Below are 23,677 nucleotides of genomic sequence, written 5' to 3'. Positions count from 1 at the left end.
GCTTCAAGAACAACAAATAAGGTCCGTGTGTTTCTTCAGAATAGAAACTGTGGTTAAACAACAGTGAAGAAAAACTCACAGTATCTCAGCTCCCTTCCGTAGAAGATGAACACCCGTGCCAACACACCATCTCCGCTAGCACGATGAGCAATGCCCCTCCTGGTATATCACAGACATGCAGTTCAGTTTCTCGGCGATCAGGCTCGGTCAAAACTCACGACAGCACAAGCTCGGTCCAGCTTCTCGTCCGCTCACCTCAACGCTTGTCTAAAACTGTACACATATATCAAAGAAGTCACGAGAAAACTAACTTTTTTTCCCTCTCGCGCTCGCTCACTTCCTTCATTTTCGGAACACCCCGTCTTCTTCATATTTTTAAAACAGATCAATACTGAGATTCTAGATGTTTTTATTTAAAAAGGCTTAAAAGAGGTGCTCAACTCACGGCTGCTTTAAGAGGCTCGCCTCGCCTCGTATGTGTGTGCGCAAGTGTGTGAGTGTGTGTGTAACATCGTATCACGCGATCAAACTGTTCAATAAACTGTTTAAGACAGATAGTCACCCGATCAAGACTGAGATTCCAGATGTTTTCATTTAAAAAGGCTTAAAAGAGGTGCTCTACTCACTGCTGCTTTAAGAGGCTCTGCTCAGCTCGCCTCGTATGTGTGTGCGCAAGTGTGTGAGTGTGTGTAACATCGTATCAGGCGATCAAACTGTTCAATAAACTGTTTAAAACAGATAGTCACCTGATCAATACTGAGATTCTAGATGTTTTTATTTAAAAAGGCTTAAAAGAGGTGCTCAACTCACGGCTGCTTTAAGAGGCTCTGCTCGGCTCGTCTCGTATGTGTGTGCGCAAGTGTGTGAGTGTGTGTAACATCGTATCAGGCGATCAAACTATTCAATAAACTGTTTAAAACAGATAGTCACCTGATTAATACTGAGATTCTAGATGTTTTTTATTTAAAAAGGCTTAAAAGAGGTGCTCAACTCACGGCTGCTTTAAGAGGCTCGCCTCGCCTCGCCTCGTATGTGTGTCCGCAAGTGTGTGAGTGTGTGTAACATCGTATCAGGCGATCAAACTATTCAATAAACTGTTTAAAACAGATAGTCACCCGATTAATTCTGAGATTCTAGATGTTTTTATTTAAAAAGGCTTAAAAGAGGTGCTCAACTCACCGCTGCTTTAAGAGGCTCGCCTCGCCTCGCCTCGTATGTGTGTGCGCAAGTGTGTGAGTGTGTGTAACATCGTATCAGGCGATCAAACTGTTCAATAAACTGTTTAAGACAGATAGGCACCCGATTAATACTGAGATTCTAGATGTTTTTTATTTAAAAAGGCTTAAAAGAGGTGCTCAACTCACGGCTGCTTTAAGAGGCTCTGCTCAGCTCGCCTCGTATGTGTGTGCGCAAGTGTGTGAGTGTGTGTAACATCGTATCAGGCGATCAAACTGTTCAATAAACTGTTTAAAACAGATAGTCACCCGATTAATACTGAGATTCCAGATGTTTTTTATTTAAAAAGGCTTAAAAGAGGTGCTCAACTCACGGCTGCTTTAAGAGGCTCGCCTCGCCTCGCCTCGTATGTGTGTGCGCAAGTGTGTGAGTGTGTGTAACATCGTATCAGGCGATCAAACTGTTCAATAAACTGTTTAAAACAGATAGGCACCCGATTAATACTGAGATTCTAGATGTTTTTTATTTAAAAAGGCTTAAAAGAGGTGCTCAACTCACGGCTGCTTTAAGAGGCTCTGCTCGGCTCGCCTCGTATGTGTGTGCGCAAGTGTGTGAGTGTGTGTAACATCGTATCAGGCGATCAAACTGTTCAATAAACTGTTTAAAACAGATAGTCACCCGATCAAGACTGAGATTCCAGATGTTTTTATTTAAAAAGGCTTAAAAGAGGTGCTCAACTCACGGCTGCTTTAAGAGGCTCGCCTCGCCTCGCCTCGTATGTGTGTGCGCAAGTGTGTCAGTGTGTGTAACATCGTATCAGGCGATCAAACTGTTCAATAAACTGTTTAATACAGATAGGCACCCGATTAATACTGAGATTCCAGATGTTTTTATTTAAAAAGGCTTAAAAGAGGTGCTCAACTCACGGCTGCTTTAAGAGGCTCGCCTCGCCTCGTATGTGTGTGCGCAAGTGTGTGAGTGTGTGTAACATCGTATCAGGCGATCAAACTGTTCAATAAACTGTTTAAAACAGATAGTCACCCGATTAATACTGAGATTCTAGATGTTTTTTATTTAAAAAGGCTTAAAAGAGGTGCTCAACTCACGGCTGCTTTAAGAGGCTCGCCTCGCCTCGCCTCGTATGTGTGTGCGCAAGTGTGTCAGTGTGTGTAACATCGTATCAGGCGATCAAACTGTTCAATAAACTGTTTAAAACAGATAGGCACCCGATTAATTCTGAGATTCTAGATGTTTTTTATTTAAAAAGGCTTAAAAGAGGTGCTCAACTCACCGCTGCTTTAAGAGGCTCGCCTAGCCTCGCCTCGTATGTGTGTGCGCAAGTGTGTGAGTGTGTGTAACATCGTATCAGGCGATCAAACTGTTCAATAAACTGTTTAAAACAGATAGTCACCCGATTAATACTGAGATTCTAGATGTTTTTTATTTAAAAAGGCTTAAAAGAGGTGCTCAACTCACGGCTGCTTTAAGAGGCTCGCCTCGCCTCGCCTCGTATGTGTGTGCGCAAGTGTGTGAGTGTGTGTAACATCGTATCAGGCGATCAAACTGTTCAATAAACTGTTTAAGACAGATAGTCACCCGATTAATACTGAGATTCTAGATGTTTTTTATTTAAAAAGGCTTAAAAGAGGTGCTCAACTCACGGCTGCTTTAAGAGGCTCGCCTCGCCTCGTATGTGTGTGCGCAAGTGTGTGAGTGTGTGTAACATCGTATCAGGCGATCAAACTGTTCAATAAACTGTTTAAAACAGATAGTCACCCGATTAATACTGAGATTCTAGATGTTTTTTATTTAAAAAGGCTTAAAAGAGGTGCTCAACTCACGGCTGCTTTAAGAGGCTCGCCTCGCCTCGCCTCGTATGTGTGTGCGCAAGTGTGTGAGTGTGTGTAACATCGTATCAGGCGATCAAACTGTTCAATAAACTGTTTAAGACAGATAGTCACCCGATTAATACTGAGATTCTAGATGTTTTTTATTTAAAAAGGCTTAAAAGAGGTGCTCAACTCACGGCTGCTTTAAGAGGCTCTGCTCAGCTCGCCTCGTATGTGTGTGCGCAAGTGTGTGAGTGTGTGTAACATCGTATCAGGCGATCAAACTGTTCAATAAACTGTTTAAGACAGATAGTCACCCGATCAAGACTGAGATTCCAGATGTTTTTATTTAAAAAGGCTTAAAAGAGGTGCTCAACTCACGGCTGCTTTAAGAGGCTCGCCTCGCCTCGCCTCGTATGTGTGTGCGCAAGTGTGTCAGTGTGTGTAACATCGTATCAGGCGATCAAACTGTTCAATAAACTGTTTAAAACAGATAGGCACCCGATTAATACTGAGATTCTAGATGTTTTTTATTTAAAAAGGCTTAAAAGAGGTGCTCAACTCACCGCTGCTTTAAGAGGCTCGCCTCGCCTCGCCTCGTATGTGTGTGCGCAAGTGTGTGAGTGTGTGTAACATCGTATCAGGCGATCAAACTGTTCAATAAACTGTTTAAGACAGATAGTCACCCGATCAAGACTGAGATTCTAGATGTTTTTATTTAAAAAGGCTTAAAAGAGGTGCTCAACTCACGGCTGCTTTAAGAGGCTCGCCTCGCCTCGTATGTGTGTGCGCAAGTGTGTGAGTGTGTGTAACATCGTATCAGGCGATCAAACTGTTCAATAAACTGTTTAAAACAGATAGTCACCCGATTAATACTGAGATTCTAGATGTTTTTTATTTAAAAAGGCTTAAAAGAGGTGCTCAACTCACGGCTGCTTTAAGAGGCTCGCCTCGCCTCGTATGTGTGTGCGCAAGTGTGTGAGTGTGTGTAACATCGTATCAGGCGATCAAACTGTTCAATAAACTGTTTAAAACAGATAGTCACCCGATTAATACTGAGATTCCAGATGTTTTTATTTAAAAAGGCTTAAAAGAGGTGCTCAACTCACGGCTGCTTTAAGAGGCTCGCCTCGCCTCGCCTCGTATGTGTGTGCGCAAGTGTGTGAGTGTGTGTAACATCGTATCAGGCGATCAAACTGTTCAATAAACTGTTTAAAACAGATAGGCACCCGATTAATACTGAGATTCTAGATGTTTTTTATTTAAAAAGGCTTAAAAGAGGTGCTCAACTCACGGCTGCTTTAAGAGGCTCTGCTCAGCTCGCCTCGTATGTGTGTGCGCAAGTGTGTGAGTGTGTGTAACATCGTATCAGGCGATCAAACTGTTCAATAAACTGTTTAAGACAGATAGGCACCCGATTAATACTGAGATTCTAGATGTTTTTTATTTAAAAAGGCTTAAAAGAGGTGCTCAACTCACGGCTGCTTTAAGAGGCTCGCCTCGCCTCGTATGTGTGTGCGCAAGTGTGTGAGTGTGTGTAACATCGTATCAGGCGATCAAACTGTTCAATAAACTGTTTAAAACAGATAGTCACCCGATTAATACTGAGATTCTAGATGTTTTTTATTTAAAAAGGCTTAAAAGAGGTGCTCAACTCACGGCTGCTTTAAGAGGCTCGCCTCGCCTCGCCTCGTATGTGTGTGCGCAAGTGTGTGAGTGTGTGTAACATCGTATCAGGCGATCAAACTGTTCAATAAACTGTTTAAAACAGATAGGCACCCGATTAATACTGAGATTCTAGATGTTTTTTATTTAAAAAGGCTTAAAAGAGGTGCTCAACTCACGGCTGCTTTAAGAGGCTCGCCTCGCCTCGCCTCGTATGTGTGTGCGCAAGTGTGTGAGTGTGTGTAACATCGTATCAGGCGATCAAACTGTTCAATAAACTGTTTAAACAGATAGTCACCCGATTAATACTGAGATTCTAGATGTTTTTTATTTAAAAAGGCTTAAAAGAGGTGCTCAACTCACGGCTGCTTTAAGAGGCTCGCCTCGCCTCGCCTCGTATGTGTGTGCGCAAGTGTGTGAGTGTGTGTAACATCGTATCAGGCGATCAAACTGTTCAATAAACTGTTTAAAACAGATAGTCACCCGATTAATACTGAGATTCTAGATGTTTTTATTTAAAAAGGCTTAAAAGAGGTGCTCAACTCACGGCTGCTTTAAGAGGCTCGCCTCGCCTCGCCTCGTATGTGTGTGCGCAAGTGTGTGAGTGTGTGTAACATCGTATCAGGCGATCAAACTGTTCAATAAACTGTTTAAAACAGATAGGCACCCGATTAATACTGAGATTCTAGATGTTTTTTATTTAAAAAGGCTTAAAAGAGGTGCTCAACTCACGGCTGCTTTAAGAGGCTCTGCTCAGCTCGCCTCGTATGTGTGTGCGCAAGTGTGTGAGTGTGTGTAACATCGTATCAGGCGATCAAACTGTTCAATAAACTGTTTAAAACAGATAGTCACCCGATTAATACTGAGATTCTAGATGTTTTTTATTTAAAAAGGCTTAAAAGAGGTGCTCAACTCACGGCTGCTTTAAGAGGCTCGCCTCGCCTCGCCTCGTATGTGTGTGCGCAAGTGTGTGAGTGTGTGTAACATCGTATCAGGCGATCAAACTGTTCAATAAACTGTTTAAGACAGATAGTCACCCGATTAATACTGAGATTCTAGATGTTTTTATTTAAAAAGGCTTAAAAGAGGTGCTCAACTCACGGCTGCTTTAAGAGGCTCGCCTCGCCTCGTATGTGTGTGCGCAAGTGTGTGAGTGTGTGTAACATCGTATCAGGCGATCAAACTGTTCAATAAACTGTTTAAAACAGATAGTCACCCGATTAATACTGAGATTCTAGATGTTTTTTATTTAAAAAGGCTTAAAAGAGGTGCTCAACTCACGGCTGCTTTAAGAGGCTCGCCTCGCCTCGTATGTGTGTGCGCAAGTGTGTGAGTGTGTGTAACATCGTATCAGGCGATCAAACTGTTCAATAAACTGTTTAAAACAGATAGTCACCCGATTAATACTGAGATTCTAGATGTTTTTTATTTAAAAAGGCTTAAAAGAGGTGCTCAACTCACGGCTGCTTTAAGAGGCTCGCCTCGCCTCGCCTCGTATGTGTGTGCGCAAGTGTGTGAGTGTGTGTAACATCGTATCAGGCGATCAAACTGTTCAATAAACTGTTTAAAACAGATAGTCACCCGATCAAGACTGAGATTCCAGATGTTTTTATTTAAAAAGGCTTAAAAGAGGTGCTCAACTCACGGCTGCTTTAAGAGGCTCGCCTCGCCTCGCCTCGTATGTGTGTGCGCAAGTGTGTGAGTGTGTGTAACATCGTATCAGGCGATCAAACTGTTCAATAAACTGTTTAAAACAGATAGGCACCCGATTAATACTGAGATTCTAGATGTTTTTTATTTAAAAAGGCTTAAAAGAGGTGCTCAACTCACGGCTGCTTTAAGAGGCTCGCCTCGCCTCGCCTCGTATGTGTGTGCGCAAGTGTGTGAGTGTGTGTAACATCGTATCAGGCGATCAAACTGTTCAATAAACTGTTTAAAACAGATAGTCACCCGATTAATACTGAGATTCTAGATGTTTTTATTTAAAAAGGCTTAAAAGAGGTGCTCAACTCACGGCTGCTTTAAGAGGCTCGCCTCGCCTCGCCTCGTATGTGTGTGCGCAAGTGTGTGAGTGTGTGTAACATCGTATCAGGCGATCAAACTGTTCAATAAACTGTTTAAAACAGATAGTCACCCGATTAATACTGAGATTCTAGATGTTTTTTATTTAAAAAGGCTTAAAAGAGGTGCTCAACTCACGGCTGCTTTAAGAGGCTCGCCTCGCCTCGCCTCGTATGTGTGTGCGCAAGTGTGTGAGTGTGTGTAACATCGTATCAGGCGATCAAACTGTTCAATAAACTGTTTAAAACAGATAGTCACCCGATTAATACTGAGATTCCTAGATGTTTTTATTTAAAAAGGCTTAAAAGAGGTGCTCAACTCACGCTGCTTTAAGAGGCTCGCCTCGCCTCGCCTCGTATGTGTGTGCGCAAGTGTGTGAGTGTGTGTAACATCGTATCAGGCGATCAAACTGTTCAATAAACTGTTTAAAACAGATAGGCACCCGATTAATACTGAGATTCTAGATGTTTTTTATTTAAAAAGGCTTAAAAGAGGTGCTCAACTCACGGCTGCTTTAAGAGGCTCTGCTCAGCTCGCCTCGTATGTGTGTGCGCAAGTGTGTGAGTGTGTGTAACATCGTATCAGGCGATCAAACTGTTCAATAAACTGTTTAAAACAGATAGTCACCCGATTAATACTGAGATTCTAGATGTTTTTATTTAAAAAGGCTTAAAAGAGGTGCTCAACTCACGGCTGCTTTAAGAGGCTCTGCTCAGCTCGCCTCGTATGTGTGTGCGCAAGTGTGTGAGTGTGTGTAACATCGTATCAGGCGATCAAACTGTTCAATAAACTGTTTAAGACAGATAGTCACCCGATTAATACTGAGATTCTAGATGTTTTTTATTTAAAAAGGCTTAAAAGAGGTGCTCAACTCACGGCTGCTTTAAGAGGCTCGCCTCGCCTCGCCTCGTATGTGTGTGCGCAAGTGTGTGAGTGTGTGTAACATCGTATCAGGCGATCAAACTGTTCAATAAACTGTTTAAAACAGATAGGCACCCGATTAATACTGAGATTCTAGATGTTTTTTATTTAAAAAGGCTTAAAAGAGGTGCTCAACTCACGGCTGCTTTAAGAGGCTCTGCTCAGCTCGCCTCGTATGTGTGTGCGCAAGTGTGTGAGTGTGTGTAACATCGTATCAGGCGATCAAACTGTTCAATAAACTGTTTAAGACAGATAGTCACCCGATCAAGACTGAGATTCCAGATGTTTTTATTTAAAAAGGCTTAAAAGAGGTGCTCAACTCACGGCTGCTTTAAGAGGCTCGCCTCGCCTCGCCTCGCCTCGTATGTGTGTGCGCAAGTGTGTGAGTGTGTGTAACATCGTATCAGGCGATCAAACTGTTCAATAAACTGTTTAAAACAGATAGTCACCCGATTAATACTGAGATTCTAGATGTTTTTATTTAAAAAGGCTTAAAAGAGGTGCTCAACTCACGGCTGCTTTAAGAGGCTCGCCTCGCCTCGCCTCGTATGTGTGTGCGCAAGTGTGTGAGTGTGTGTAACATCGTATCAGGCGATCAAACTGTTCAATAAACTGTTTAAAACAGATAGTCACCCGATTAATACTGAGATTCTAGATGTTTTTTATTTAAAAAGGCTTAAAAGAGGTGCTCAACTCACGGCTGCTTTAAGAGGCTCGCCTCGCCTCGCCTCGTATGTGTGTGCGCAAGTGTGTGAGTGTGTGTAACATCGTATCAGGCGATCAAACTGTTCAATAAACTGTTTAAAACAGATAGTCACCCGATTAATACTGAGATTCTAGATGTTTTTATTTAAAAAGGCTTAAAAGAGGTGCTCAACTCACGGCTGCTTTAAGAGGCTCGCCTCGCCTCGCCTCGTATGTGTGTGCGCAAGTGTGTGAGTGTGTGTAACATCGTATCAGGCGATCAAACTGTTCAATAAACTGTTTAAAACAGATAGTCACCCGATTAATACTGAGATTCTAGATGTTTTTATTTAAAAAGGCTTAAAAGAGGTGCTCAACTCACGGCTGCTTTAAGAGGCTCGCCTCGCCTCGCCTCGTATGTGTGTGCGCAAGTGTGTGAGTGTGTGTAACATCGTATCAGGCGATCAAACTGTTCAATAAACTGTTTAAAACAGATAGTCACCCGATTAATACTGAGATTCTAGATGTTTTTTATTTAAAAAGGCTTAAAAGAGGTGCTCAACTCACGGCTGCTTTAAGAGGCTCGCCTCGCCTCGCCTCGTATGTGTGTGCGCAAGTGTGTGAGTGTGTGTAACATCGTATCAGGCGATCAAACTGTTCAATAAACTGTTTAAAACAGATAGTCACCCGATTAATACTGAGATTCTAGATGTTTTTTATTTAAAAAGGCTTAAAAGAGGTGCTCAACTCACGGCTGCTTTAAGAGGCTCGCCTCGCCTCGTATGTGTGTGCGCAAGTGTGTGAGTGTGTGTAACATCGTATCAGGCGATCAAACTGTTCAATAAACTGTTTAAAACAGATAGTCACCCGATTAATACTGAGATTCTAGATGTTTTTTATTTAAAAAGGCTTAAAAGAGGTGCTCAACTCACGGCTGCTTTAAGAGGCTCTGCTCAGCTCGCCTCGTATGTGTGTGCGCAAGTGTGTGAGTGTGTGTAACATCGTATCAGGCGATCAAACTGTTCAATAAACTGTTTAAAACAGATAGTCACCCGATTAATACTGAGATTCTAGATGTTTTTATTTAAAAACGCTTAAAAGAGCTGCTCTACTCACTGCTGCTTTAAGAGGCTCTGCTCGGCTCGTCTCGTATGTGTGTGCGCAAGTGTGTGAGTGTGTGTAACATCGTATCAGGCGATCAAACTGTTCAATAAACTGTTTAAAACAGATAGTCACCCGATTAATACTGAGATTCTAGATGTTTTTTTATTTAAAAAGGCTTAAAAGAGGTGCTCAACTCACGGCTGCTTTAAGAGGCTCGCCTCGCCTCGCCTCGTATGTGTGTGCGCAAGTGTGTGAGTGTGTGTAACATCGTATCAGGCGATCAAACTGTTCAATAAACTGTTTAAAACAGATAGTCACCCGATTAATACTGAGATTCTAGATGTTTTTTTATTTAAAAAGGCTTAAAAGAGGTGCTCAACTCACGGCTGCTTTAAGAGGCTCGCCTCGCCTCGTATGTGTGTGCGCAAGTGTGTGAGTGTGTGTAACATCGTATCAGGCGATCAAACTGTTCAATAAACTGTTTAAAACAGATAGTCACCCGATTAATACTGAGATTCTAGATGTTTTTTTATTTAAAAAGGCTTAAAAGAGGTGCTCAACTCACGGCTGCTTTAAGAGGCTCTGCTCGGCTCGTCTCGTATGTGTGTGCGCAAGTGTGTGAGTGTGTGTAACATCGTATCAGGCGATCAAACTGTTCAATAAACTGTTTAAAACAGATAGTCACCCGATTAATACTGAGATTCTAGATGTTTTTTTATTTAAAAAGGCTTAAAAGAGGTGCTCAACTCACGGCTGCTTTAAGAGGCTCGCCTCGCCTCGCCTCGTATGTGTGTGCGCAAGTGTGTGAGTGTGTGTAACATCGTATCAGGCGATCAAACTGTTCAATAAACTGTTTAAAACAGATAGTCACCCGATTAATACTGAGATTCCAGATGTTTTTATTTAAAAAGGCTTAAAAGAGGTGCTCAACTCACGGCTGCTTTAAGAGGCTCGCCTCGCCTCGCCTCGTATGTGTGTGCGCAAGTGTGTGAGTGTGTGTAACATCGTATCAGGCGATCAAACTGTTCAATAAACTGTTTAAAACAGATAGTCACCCGATTAATACTGAGATTCTAGATGTTTTTTATTTAAAAAGGCTTAAAAGAGGTGCTCAACTCACGGCTGCTTTAAGAGGCTCGCCTCGCCTCGCCTCGTATGTGTGTGCGCAAGTGTGTGAGTGTGTGTAACATCGTATCAGGCGATCAAACTGTTCAATAAACTGTTTAAAACAGATAGTCACCCGATTAATACTGAGATTCTAGATGTTTTTATTTAAAAAGGCTTAAAAGAGGTGCTCAACTCACGGCTGCTTTAAGAGGCTCGCCTCGCCTCGTATGTGTGTGCGCAAGTGTGTGAGTGTGTGTAACATCGTATCAGGCGATCAAACTGTTCAATAAACTGTTTAAAACAGATAGTCACCCGATTAATACTGAGATTCCAGATGTTTTTATTTAAAAAGGCTTAAAAGAGGTGCTCAACTCACGGCTGCTTTAAGAGGCTCTGCTCAGCTCGCCTCGTATGTGTGTGCGCAAGTGTGTGAGTGTGTGTAACATCGTATCAGGCGATCAAACTGTTCAATAAACTGTTTAAAACAGATAGTCACCCGATTAATACTGAGATTCTAGATGTTTTTATTTAAAAAGGCTTAAAAGAGGTGCTCAACTCACGGCTGCTTTAAGAGGCTCGCCTCGCCTCGCCTCGTATGTGTGTGCGCAAGTGTGTGAGTGTGTGTAACATCGTATCAGGCGATCAAACTGTTCAATAAACTGTTTAAAACAGATAGTCACCCGATTAATACTGAGATTCTAGATGTTTTTATTTAAAAAGGCTTAAAAGAGGTGCTCAACTCACGGCTGCTTTAAGAGGCTCGCTCGCTCGCCTCGTATGTGTGTGCGCAAGTGTGTGAGTGTGTGTAACATCGTATCAGGCGATCAAACTGTTCAATAAACTGTTTAAAACAGATAGTCACCCGATTAATACTGAGATTCTAGATGTTTTTATTTAAAAAGGCTTAAAAGAGGTGCTCAACTCACGGCTGCTTTAAGAGGCTCGCTCGCTCGCCTCGTATGTGTGTGCGCAAGTGTGTGAGTGTGTGTAACATCGTATCAGGCGATCAAACTGTTCAATAAACTGTTTAAAACAGATAGTCACCCGATTAATACTGAGATTCTAGATGTTTTTATTTAAAAAGGCTTAAAAGAGGTGCTCAACTCACGGCTGCTTTAAGAGGCTCTGCCTCGCCTCGCCTCGTATGTGTGTGCGCAAGTGTGTGAGTGTGTGTAACATCGTATCAGGCGATCAAACTGTTCAATAAACTGTTTAAAACAGATAGTCACCCGATTAATACTGAGATTCTAGATGTTTTTATTTAAAAAGGCTTAAAAGAGGTGCTCAACTCACGGCTGCTTTAAGAGGCTCGCCTCGCCTCGCCTCGTATGTGTGTGCGCAAGTGTGTGAGTGTGTGTAACATCGTATCAGGCGATCAAACTGTTCAATAAACTGTTTAAAACAGATAGTCACCCGATTAATACTGAGATTCTAGATGTTTTTATTTAAAAAGGCTTAAAAGAGGTGCTCAACTCACGGCTGCTTTAAGAGGCTCGCCTCGCCTCGCCTCGTATGTGTGTGCGCAAGTGTGTGAGTGTGTGTAACATCGTATCAGGCGATCAAACTGTTCAATAAACTGTTTAAAACAGATAGGCACCCGATTAATACTGAGATTCCAGATGTTTTTATTTAAAAAGGCTTAAAAGAGGTGCTCAACTCACGGCTGCTTTAAGAGGCTCGCCTCGCCTCGCCTCGTATGTGTGTGCGCAAGTGTGTGAGTGTGTGTAACATCGTATCAGGCGATCAAACTGTTCAATAAACTGTTTAAAACAGATAGTCACCCGATTAATACTGAGATTCTAGATGTTTTTTATTTAAAAAGGCTTAAAAGAGGTGCTCAACTCACGGCTGCTTTAAGAGGCTCGCCTCGCCTCGCCTCGTATGTGTGTGCGCAAGTGTGTGAGTGTGTGTAACATCGTATCAGGCGATCAAACTGTTCAATAAACTGTTTAAAACAGATAGTCACCCGATTAATACTGAGATTCTAGATGTTTTTATTTAAAAAGGCTTAAAAGAGGTGCTCAACTCACGGCTGCTTTAAGAGGCTCGCCTCGCCTCGCCTCGTATGTGTGTGCGCAAGTGTGTGAGTGTGTGTAACATCGTATCAGGCGATCAAACTGTTCAATAAACTGTTTAAAACAGATAGTCACCCGATTAATACTGAGATTCTAGATGTTTTTATTTAAAAACGCTTAAAAGAGCTGCTCTACTCACTGCTGCTTTAAGAGGCTCTGCTCGGCTCGTCTCGTATGTGTGTGCGCAAGTGTGTGAGTGTGTGTAACATCGTATCAGGCGATCAAACTGTTCAATAAACTGTTTAAAACAGATAGTCACCCGATTAATACTGAGATTCTAGATGTTTTTATTTAAAAAGGCTTAAAAGAGGTGCTCAACTCACGGCTGCTTTAAGAGGCTCGCCTCGCCTCGCCTCGTATGTGTGTGCGCAAGTGTGTGAGTGTGTGTAACATCGTATCAGGCGATCAAACTGTTCAATAAACTGTTTAAAACAGATAGTCACCCGATTAATACTGAGATTCTAGATGTTTTTATTTAAAAAGGCTTAAAAGAGGTGCTCAACTCACGGCTGCTTTAAGAGGCTCTGCTCAGCTCGCCTCGTATGTGTGTGCGCAAGTGTGTGAGTGTGTGTAACATCGTATCAGGCGATCAAACTGTTCAATAAACTGTTTAAAACAGATAGTCACCCGATTAATACTGAGATTCTAGATGTTTTTATTTAAAAACGCTTAAAAGAGGTGCTCAACTCACGGCTGCTTTAAGAGGCTCGCTCGCTCGCCTCGTATGTGTGTGCGCAAGTGTGTGAGTGTGTGTAACATCGTATCAGGCGATCAAACTGTTCAATAAACTGTTTAAAACAGATAGTCACCCGATTAATACTGAGATTCTAGATGTTTTTTTATTTAAAAAGGCTTAAAAGAGGTGCTCAACTCACGGCTGCTTTAAGAGGCTCGCCTCGCCTCGCCTCGTATGTGTGTGCGCAAGTGTGTGAGTGTGTGTAACATCGTATCAGGCGATCAAACTGTTCAATAAACTGTTTAAAACAGATAGTCACCCGATTAATACTGAGATTCTAGATGTTTTTTATTTAAAAAGGCTTAAAAGAGGTGCTCAACTCACGGCTGCTTTAAGAGGCTCTGCCTCGCCTCGCCTCGTATGTGTGTGCGCAAGTGTGTGAGTGTGTGTAACATCGTATCAGGCGATCAAACTGTTCAATAAACTGTTTAAAACAGATAGTCACCCGATTAATACTGAGATTCTAGATGTTTTTATTTAAAAAGGCTTAAAAGAGGTGCTCAACTCACGGCTGCTTTAAGAGGCTCGCCTCGCCTCGCCTCGTATGTGTGTGCGCAAGTGTGTGAGTGTGTGTAACATCGTATCAGGCGATCAAACTGTTCAATAAACTGTTTAAAACAGATAGTCACCCGATTAATACTGAGATTCTAGATGTTTTTATTTAAAAAGGCTTAAAAGAGGTGCTCAACTCACGGCTGCTTTAAGAGGCTCGCCTCGCCTCGCCTCGTATGTGTGTGCGCAAGTGTGTGAGTGTGTGTAACATCGTATCAGGCGATCAAACTGTTCAATAAACTGTTTAAAACAGATAGTCACCCGATTAATACTGAGATTCTAGATGTTTTTTATTTAAAAAGGCTTAAAAGAGGTGCTCAACTCACGGCTGCTTTAAGAGGCTCGCCTCGCTCGCCTCGTATGTGTGTGCGCAAGTGTGTGAGTGTGTGTAACATCGTATCAGGCGATCAAACTGTTCAATAAACTGTTTAAAACAGATAGTCACCCGATTAATACTGAGATTCTAGATGTTTTTATTTAAAAAGGCTTAAAAGAGGTGCTCAACTCACGGCTGCTTTAAGAGGCTCGCCTCGCCTCGCCTCGTATGTGTGTGCGCAAGTGTGTGAGTGTGTGTAACATCGTATCAGGCGATCAAACTGTTCAATAAACTGTTTAAAACAGATAGTCACCCGATTAATACTGAGATTCAGATGTTTTTATTTAAAAAGGCTTAAAAGAGGTGCTCAACTCACGGCTGCTTTAAGAGGCTCTGCCTCGCCTCGCCTCGTATGTGTGTGCGCAAGTGTGTGAGTGTGTGTAACATCGTATCAGGCGATCAAACTGTTCAATAAACTGTTTAAACAGATAGTCACCCGATTAATACTGAGATTCTAGATGTTTTTATTTAAAAAGGCTTAAAAGAGGTGCTCAACTCACGGCTGCTTTAAGAGGCTCGCCTCGCCTCGCCTCGTATGTGTGTGCGCAAGTGTGTGAGTGTGTGTAACATCGTATCAGGCGATCAAACTGTTCAATAAACTGTTTAAAACAGATAGTCACCCGATTAATACTGAGATTCTAGATGTTTTTATTTAAAAAGGCTTAAAAGAGGTGCTCAACTCACGGCTGCTTTAAGAGGCTCGCCTCGCCTCGCCTCGTATGTGTGTGCGCAAGTGTGTGAGTGTGTGTAACATCGTATCAGGCGATCAAACTGTTCAATAAACTGTTTAAAACAGATAGTCACCCGATTAATACTGAGATTCCAGATGTTTTTATTTAAAAAGGCTTAAAAGAGGTGCTCAACTCACGGCTGCTTTAAGAGGCTCGCCTCGCCTCGCCTCGTATGTGTGTGCGCAAGTGTGTGAGTGTGTGTAACATCGTATCAGGCGATCAAACTGTTCAATAAACTGTTTAAAACAGATAGTCACCCGATTAATACTGAGATTCCTAGATGTTTTTATTTAAAAAGGCTTAAAAGAGGTGCTCAACTCACGGCTGCTTTAAGAGGCTCGCCTCGCCTCGCCTCGTATGTGTGTGCGCAAGTGTGTGAGTGTGTGTAACATCGTATCAGGCGATCAAACTGTTCAATAAACTGTTTAAAACAGATAGTCACCCGATTAATACTGAGATTCTAGATGTTTTTTATTTAAAAAGGCTTAAAAGAGGTGCTCAACTCACGGCTGCTTTAAGAGGCTCGCCTCGCCTCGCCTCGTATGTGTGTGCGCAAGTGTGTGAGTGTGTGTAACATCGTATCAGGCGATCAAACTGTTCAATAAACTGTTTAAAACAGATAGTCACCCGATTAATACTGAGATTCTAGATGTTTTTTATTTAAAAAGGCTTAAAAGAGGTGCTCAACTCACGGCTGCTTTAAGAGGCTCTGCTCGCTCGCCTCGTATGTGTGTGCGCAAGTGTGTGAGTGTGTGTAACATCGTATCAGGCGATCAAACTGTTCAATAAACTGTTTAAAACAGATAGTCACCCGATTAATACTGAGATTCTAGATGTTTTTATTTAAAAAGGCTTAAAAGAGGTGCTCAAATCACGGCTGCTTTAAGAGGCTCGCCTTGCCTCGCCTCGCCTCGTATGTGTGTGCGCAAGTGTGTGAGTGTGTGTAACATCGTATCAGGCGATCAAACTGTTCAATAAACTGTTTAAAACAGATAGTCACCCGATTAATACTGAGATTCCAGATGTTTTTATTTAAAAAGGCTTAAAAGAGGTGCTCAACTCACGGCTGCTTTAAGAGGCTCTGCTCAGCTCGCCTCGTATGTGTGTGCGCAAGTGTGTGAGTGTGTGTAACATCGTATCAGGCGATCAAACTGTTCAATAAACTGTTTAAAACAGATAGTCGCCCGATTAATACTGAGATTCCATATGTTTTTATTTAAAAAGGCTTAAAAGAGGTGCTCAACTCACCGCTGCTTTAAGAGGCTCGCCTCGCCTCGCCTCGTATGTGTGTGCGCAAGTGTGTGAGTGTGTGTAACATCGTATCAGGCGATCAAACTGTTCAATAAACTGTTTAAAACAGATAGTCACCCGATTAATACTGAGATTCTAGATGTTTTTATTTAAAAAGGCTTAAAAGAGGTGCTCAACTCACGGCTGCTTTAAGAGGCTCGCCTCGCCTCGCCTCGTATGTGTGTGCGCAAGTGTGTGAGTGTGTGTAACATCGTATCAGGCGATCAAACTGTTCAATAAACTGTTTAAGACAGATAGTCACCCGATTAATACTGAGATTCTAGATGTTTTTTATTTAAAAAGGCTTAAAAGAGGTGCTCAACTCACGGCTGCTTTAAGAGGCTCTGCTCAGCTCGCCTCGTATGTGTGTGCGCAAGTGTGTGAGTGTGTGTAACATCGTATCAGGCGATCAAACTGTTCAATAAACTGTTTAAAACAGATAGTCACCCGATTAATACTGAGATTCTAGATGTTTTTATTTAAAAAGGCTTAAAAGAGGTGCTCAACTCACGGCTGCTTTAAGAGGCTCGCCTCGCCTCGCCTCGTATGTGTGTGCGCAAGTGTGTGAGTGTGTGTAACATCGTATCAGGCGATCAAACTGTTCAATAAACTGTTTAAGACAGATAGTCACCCGATTAATACTGAGATTCTAGATGTTTTTTATTTAAAAAGGCTTAAAAGAGGTGCTCAACTCACGGCTGATTTAAGAGGCTCTGCTCGTCTCGTATGTGTGTGCGCAAGTGTGTGAGTGTGTGTAACATCGTATCAGGCGATCAAACTGTTCAATAAACTGTTTAAAACAGATAGTCACCCGATTAATACTGAGATTCTAGATGTTTTTTATTTAAAAAGGCTTAAAAGAGGTGCTCAACTCACGGCTGCTTTAAGAGGCTCGCCTCGCCTCGCCTCGTATGTGTGTGCGCAAGTGTGTGAGTGTGTGTAACATCGTATCAGGCGATCAAACTGTTCAATAAACTGTTTAAAACAGATAGGCACCCGATTAATACTGAGATTCTAGATGTTTTTTATTTAAAAAGGCTTAAAAGAGGTGCTCAACTCACGGCTGCTTTAAGAGGCTCGCCTCGCCTCGTATGTGTGTGCGCAAGTGTGTGAGTGTGTGTAACATCGTATCAGGCGATCAAACTGTTCAATAAACTGTTTAAAACAGATAGTCACCCGATTAATACTGAGATTCTAGATGTTTTTATTTAAAAAGGCTTAAAAGAGGTGCTCAACTCACGGCTGCTTTAAGAAGCTCGCCTCGCCTCGCCTCGTATGTGTGTGCGCAAGTGTGTGAGTGTGTGTAACATCGTATCAGGCGATCAAACTGTTCAATAAACTGTTTAAAACAGATAGTCACCCGATTAATACTGAGATTCCAGATGTTTTTATTTAAAAAGGCTTAAAAGAGGTGCTCAACTCACGGCTGCTTTAAGAAGCTCGCCTCGCCTCGCCTCGTATGTGTGTGCGCAAGTGTGTGAGTGTGTGTAACATCGTATCAGGCGATCAAACTGTTCAATAAACTGTTTAAAACAGATAGTCACCCGATTAATACTGAGATTCTAGATGTTTTTATTTAAAAAGGCTTAAAAGAGGTGCTCAACTCACGGCTGCTTTAAGAGGCTCTGCTCGGCTCGTCTCGTATGTGTGTGCGCAAGTGTGTGAGTGTGTGTAACATCGTATCAGGCGATCAAACTGTTCAATAAACTGTTTAAGACAGATAGTCACCCGATTAATACTGAGATTCCAGATGTTTTTATTTAAAAAGGCTTAAAAGAGGTGCTCAACTCACGGCTGCTTTAAGAGGCTCGCCTCGCCTCGCCTCGTATGTGTGTGCGCAAGTGTGTGAGTGTGTGTAACATCGTATCAGGCGATCAAACTGTTCAATAAACTGTTTAAAACAGATAGTCACCCGATTAATACTGAGATTCTAGATGTTTTTTATTTAAAAAGGCTTAAAAGAGGTGCTCAACTCACGGCTGCTTTAAGAGGCTCGCCTCGCCTCGCCTCGTATGTGTGTGCGCAAGTGTGTGAGTGTGTGTAACATCGTATCAGGCGATCAAACTGTTCAATAAACTGTTTAAAACAGATAGTCACCCGATTAATACTGAGATTCTAGATGTTTTTATTTAAAAAGGCTTAAAAGAGGTGCTCAACTCACGGCTGCTTTAAGAGGCTCGCCTCGCTCGCCTCGTATGTGTGTGCGCAAGTGTGTGAGTGTGTGTAACATCGTATCAGGCGATCAAACTGTTCAATAAACTGTTTAAAACAGATAGTCACCCGATTAATACTGAGATTCTAGATGTTTTTATTTAAAAAGGCTTAAAAGAGGTGCTCAACTCACGGCTGCTTTAAGAGGCTCGCCTCGCCTCGCCTCGTATGTGTGTGCGCAAGTGTGTGAGTGTGTGTAACATCGTATCAGGCGATCAAACTGTTCAATAAACTGTTTAAAACAGATAGTCACCCGATTAATACTGAGATTCTAGATGTTTTTATTTAAAAAGGCTTAAAAGAGGTGCTCAACTCACGGCTGCTTTAAGAGGCTCGCCTCGCCTCGCCTCGTATGTGTGTGCGCAAGTGTGTGAGTGTGTGTAACATCGTATCAGGCGATCAAACTGTTCAATAAACTGTTTAAAACAGATAGGCACCCGATTAATACTGAGATTCTAGATGTTTTTTATTTAAAAAGGCTTAAAAGAGGTGCTCAACTCACGGCTGCTTTAAGAGGCTCTGCTCGCTCGCCTCGTATGTGTGTGCGCAAGTGTGTGAGTGTGTGTAACATCGTATCAGGCGATCAAACTGTTCAATAAACTGTTTAAAACAGATAGGCACCCGATTAATACTGAGATTCCAGATGTTTTTATTTAAAAAGGCTTAAAAGAGGTGCTCAACTCACGGCTGCTTTAAGAGGCTCGCCTCGCCTCGCCTCGTATGTGTGTGCGCAAGTGTGTGAGTGTGTGTAACATCGTATCAGGCGATCAAACTGTTCAATAAACTGTTTAAAACAGATAGTCACCCGATTAATACTGAGATTCTAGATGTTTTTATTTAAAAAGGCTTAAAAGAGGTGCTCAACTCACGGCTGCTTTAAGAGGCTCGCCTCGCCTCGCCTCGTATGTGTGTGCGCAAGTGTGTGAGTGTGTGTAACATCGTATCAGGCGATCAAACTGTTCAATAAACTGTTTAAAACAGATAGTCACCCGATTAATACTGAGATTCTAGATGTTTTTTATTTAAAAAGGCTTAAAAGAGGTGCTCAACTCACGGCTGCTTTAAGAGGCTCTGCCTCGCTCGCCTCGTATGTGTGTGCGCAAGTGTGTGAGTGTGTGTAACATCGTATCAGGCGATCAAACTGTTCAATAAACTGTTTAAAACAGATAGTCACCCGATTAATACTGAGATTCTAGATGTTTTTTATTTAAAAAGGCTTAAAAGAGGTGCTCAACTCACGGCTGCTTTAAGAGGCTCTGCCTCGCCTCGCCTCGTATGTGTGTGCGCAAGTGTGTGAGTGTGTGTAACATCGTATCAGGCGATCAAACTGTTCAATAAACTGTTTAAAACAGATAGTCACCCGATTAATACTGAGATTCTAGATGTTTTTATTTAAAAAGGCTTAAAAGAGGTGCTCAACTCACGGCTGCTTTAAGAGGCTCGCCTCGCCTCGCCTCGTATGTGTGTGCGCAAGTGTGTGAGTGTGTGTAACATCGTATCAGGCGATCAAACTGTTCAATAAACTGTTTAAAACAGATAGTCACCCGATTAATACTGAGATTCTAGATGTTTTTATTTAAAAAGGCTTAAAAGAGGTGCTCAACTCACGGCTGCTTTAAGAGGCTCGCCTCGCCTCGCCTCGTATGTGTGTGCGCAAGTGTGTGAGTGTGTGTAACATCGTATCAGGCGATCAAACTGTTCAATAAACTGTTTAAAACAGATAGTCACCCGATTAATACTGAGATTCTAGATGTTTTTATTTAAAAAGGCTTAAAAGAGGTGCTCAACTCACGGCTGCTTTAAGAGGCTCTGCTCAGCTCGCCTCGTATGTGTGTGCGCAAGTGTGTGAGTGTGTGTAACATCGTATCAGGCGATCAAACTGTTCAATAAACTGTTTAAAACAGATAGTCACCCGATTAATACTGAGATTCTAGATGTTTTTATTTAAAAACGCTTAAAAGAGGTGCTCTACTCACTGCTGCTTTAAGAGGCTCTGCTCAGCTCGCCTCGTATGTGTGTGCGCAAGTGTGTGAGTGTGTGTAACATCGTATCAGGCGATCAAACTGTTCAATAAACTGTTTAAAACAGATAGTCACCCGATTAATACTGAGATTCTAGATGTTTTTTATTTAAAAAGGCTTAAAAGAGGTGCTCAACTCACGGCTGCTTTAAGAGGCTCGCCTCGCCTCGTATGTGTGTGCGCAAGTGTGTGAGTGTGTGTAACATCGTATCAGGCGATCAAACTGTTCAATAAACTGTTTAAAACAGATAGTCACCCGATTAATACTGAGATTCTAGATGTTTTTTATTTAAAAAGGCTTAAAAGAGGTGCTCAACTCACGGCTGCTTTAAGAGGCTCGCCTCGCCTCGCCTCGTATGTGTGTGCGCAAGTGTGTGAGTGTGTGTAACATCGTATCAGGCGATCAAACTGTTCAATAAACTGTTTAAAACAGATAGTCACCCGATTAATACTGAGATTCTAGATGTTTTTTATTTAAAAAGGCTTAAAAGAGGTGCTCAACTCACGGCTGCTTTAAGAGGCTCTGCTCAGCTCGCCTCGTATGTGTGTGCGCAAGTGTGTGAGTGTGTGTAACATCGTATCAGGCGATCAAACTGTTCAATAAACTGTTTAAAACAGATAGTCACCCGATTAATACTGAGATTCTAGATGTTTTTATTTAAAAACGCTTAAAAGAGCTGCTCTACTCACTGCTGCTTTAAGAGGCTCGCCTCGCCTCGCCTCGTATGTGTGTGCGCAAGTGTGTGAGTGTGTGTAACATCGTATCAGGCGATCAAACTGTTCAATAAACTGTTTAAAACAGATAGTCACCCGATTAATACTGAGATTCTAGATGTTTTTATTTAAAAACGCTTAAAAGAGCTGCTCTACTCACTGCTGCTTTAAGAGGCTCTGCTCGGCTCGTCTCGTATGTGTGTGCGCAAGTGTGTGAGTGTGTGTAACATCGTATCAGGCGATCAAACTGTTCAATAAACTGTTTAAAACAGATAGTCACCCGATTAATACTGAGATTCTAGATGTTTTTTTATTTAAAAAGGCTTAAAAGAGGTGCTCAACTCACGGCTGCTTTAAGAGGCTCGCCTCGCCTCGCCTCGTATGTGTGTGCGCAAGTGTGTGAGTGTGTGTAACATCGTATCAGGCGATCAAACTGTTCAATAAACTGTTTAAAACAGATAGTCACCCGATTAATACTGAGATTCTAGATGTTTTTATTTAAAAAGGCTTAAAAGAGCTGCTCTACTCACTGCTGCTTTAAGAGGCTCGCCTCGCCTCGCCTCGTATGTGTGTGCGCAAGTGTGTGAGTGTGTGTAACATCGTATCAGGCGATCAAACTGTTCAATAAACTGTTTAAAACAGATAGTCACCCGATTAATACTGAGATTCTAGATGTTTTTTATTTAAAAAGGCTTAAAAGAGGTGCTCAACTCACGGCTGCTTTAAGAGGCTCTGCTCAGCTCGCCTCGTATGTGTGTGCGCAAGTGTGTGAGTGTGTGTAACATCGTATCAGGCGATCAAACTGTTCAATAAACTGTTTAAAACAGATAGTCACCCGATTAATACTGAGATTCTAGATGTTTTTATTTAAAAAGGCTTAAAAGAGGTGCTCAACTCACGGCTGCTTTAAGAGGCTCGCCTCGCCTCGCCTCGTATGTGTGTGCGCAAGTGTGTGAGTGTGTGTAACATCGTATCAGGCGATCAAACTGTTCAATAAACTGTTTAAAACAGATAGTCACCCGATTAATACTGAGATTCTAGATGTTTTTTATTTAAAAAGGCTTAAAAGAGGTGCTCAACTCACGGCTGCTTTAAGAGGCTCTGCTCAGCTCGCCTCGTATGTGTGTGCGCAAGTGTGTGAGTGTGTGTAACATCGTATCAGGCGATCAAACTGTTCAATAAACTGTTTAAAACAGATAGTCACCCGATTAATACTGAGATTCCAGATGTTTTTATTTAAAAAGGCTTAAAAGAGGTGCTCAACTCACGGCTGCTTTAAGAGGCTCGCCTCGCCTCGCCTCGTATGTGTGTGCGCAAGTGTGTGAGTGTGTGTAACATCGTATCAGGCGATCAAACTGTTCAATAAACTGTTTAAAACAGATAGTCACCCGATTAATACTGAGATTCTAGATGTTTTTTATTTAAAAAGGCTTAAAAGAGGTGCTCAACTCACGGCTGCTTTAAGAGGCTCGCCTCGCTCGCCTCGTATGTGTGTGCGCAAGTGTGTGAGTGTGTGTAACATCGTATCAGGCGATCAAACTGTTCAATAAACTGTTTAAAACAGATAGTCACCCGATTACTACTGAGATTCTAGATGTTTTTTATTTAAAAAGGCTTAAAAGAGGTGCTCAACTCACGGCTGCTTTAAGAGGCTCGCCTCGTATGTGTGTGCGCAAGTGTGTGAGTGTGTGTAACATCGTATCAGGCGATCAAACTGTTCAATAAACTGTTTAAAACAGATAGTCACCCGATTAATACTGAGATTCCAGATGTTTTTATTTAAAAAGGCTTAAAAGAGGTGCTCAACTCACGGCTGCTTTAAGAGGCTCGCCTCGCCTCGTATGTGTGTGCGCAAGTGTGTGAGTGTGTGTAACATCGTATCAGGCGATCAAACTGTTCAATAAACTGTTTAAAACAGATAGTCACCCGATTAATACTGAGATTCTAGATGTTTTTATTTAAAAAGGCTTAAAAGAGGTGCTCAACTCACGGCTGCTTTAAGAGGCTCGCCTCGCCTCGCCTCGTATGTGTGTGCGCAAGTGTGTGAGTGTGTGTAACATCGTATCAGGCGATCAAACTGTTCAATAAACTGTTTAAAACAGATAGTCACCCGATTAATACTGAGATTCTAGATGTTTTTATTTAAAAAGGCTTAAAAGAGGTGCTCAACTCACGGCTGCTTTAAGAGGCTCGCCTCGCCTCGCCTCGTATGTGTGTGCGCAAGTGTGTGAGTGTGTGTAACATCGTATCAGGCGATCAAACTGTTCAATAAACTGCTTAAAACAGATAGTCACCCGATTAATACTGAGATTCTAGATGTTTTTATTTAAAAAGGCTTAAAAGAGGTGCTCTACTCTCTGCTGCTTTAAGAGGCTCTGCTCAGCTCGCCTCGTATGTGTGTGCGCAAGTGTGTGAGTGTGTGTAA

At 42.2% G+C, this 23,677-nt stretch overlaps 2 long non-coding RNA genes across 12 annotated transcripts in view; one reads left to right on the top strand and one right to left on the bottom strand.

Moving 5' to 3' along the window:
- LOC127517536 (uncharacterized) overlaps positions 1–23,677 on the bottom strand; it is a 38,107-nt gene that overhangs the window by 10,744 nt on the left and 3,686 nt on the right. The window lies entirely within an intron of this gene.
- On the top strand, positions 1,543–21,744 carry LOC127517535 (uncharacterized). 11 transcript variants are annotated; one of them, XR_007931267.1, is made up of 9 exons: positions 2,040–2,454; positions 5,021–5,938; positions 7,595–7,963; positions 9,256–10,178; positions 16,069–16,252; positions 17,171–17,355; positions 17,903–18,086; positions 20,298–20,481; positions 21,400–21,744. It is a non-coding gene; the product is annotated as an uncharacterized LOC127517535 (long non-coding RNA). The 11 variants fall into 11 exon arrangements; XR_007931271.1 differs by lacking the exons at positions 2,040–2,454; positions 5,021–5,938; positions 16,069–16,252; ... (1 more) ...; positions 17,903–18,086; positions 20,298–20,481 and adding an exon at positions 1,543–1,905 and having other exon boundaries at positions 7,780–7,963; positions 9,256–10,362; positions 21,216–21,744; XR_007931269.1 differs by lacking the exons at positions 2,040–2,454; positions 5,021–5,938; positions 7,595–7,963; ... (2 more) ...; positions 17,903–18,086; positions 20,298–20,481 and adding exons at positions 1,543–1,905; positions 4,287–4,836 and having other exon boundaries at positions 9,256–10,362; positions 21,216–21,744.

The sequence above is a fragment of the Ctenopharyngodon idella genome, chromosome 8 (genome assembly GCF_019924925.1).
Source record: "Ctenopharyngodon idella isolate HZGC_01 chromosome 8, HZGC01, whole genome shotgun sequence".
Classification (NCBI taxonomy): domain Eukaryota; kingdom Metazoa; phylum Chordata; class Actinopteri; order Cypriniformes; family Xenocyprididae; genus Ctenopharyngodon; species Ctenopharyngodon idella.
The sequence above is the reverse complement of the archived record's forward strand: the minus strand, read 5'-3'. Positions and strand labels throughout refer to the sequence as shown.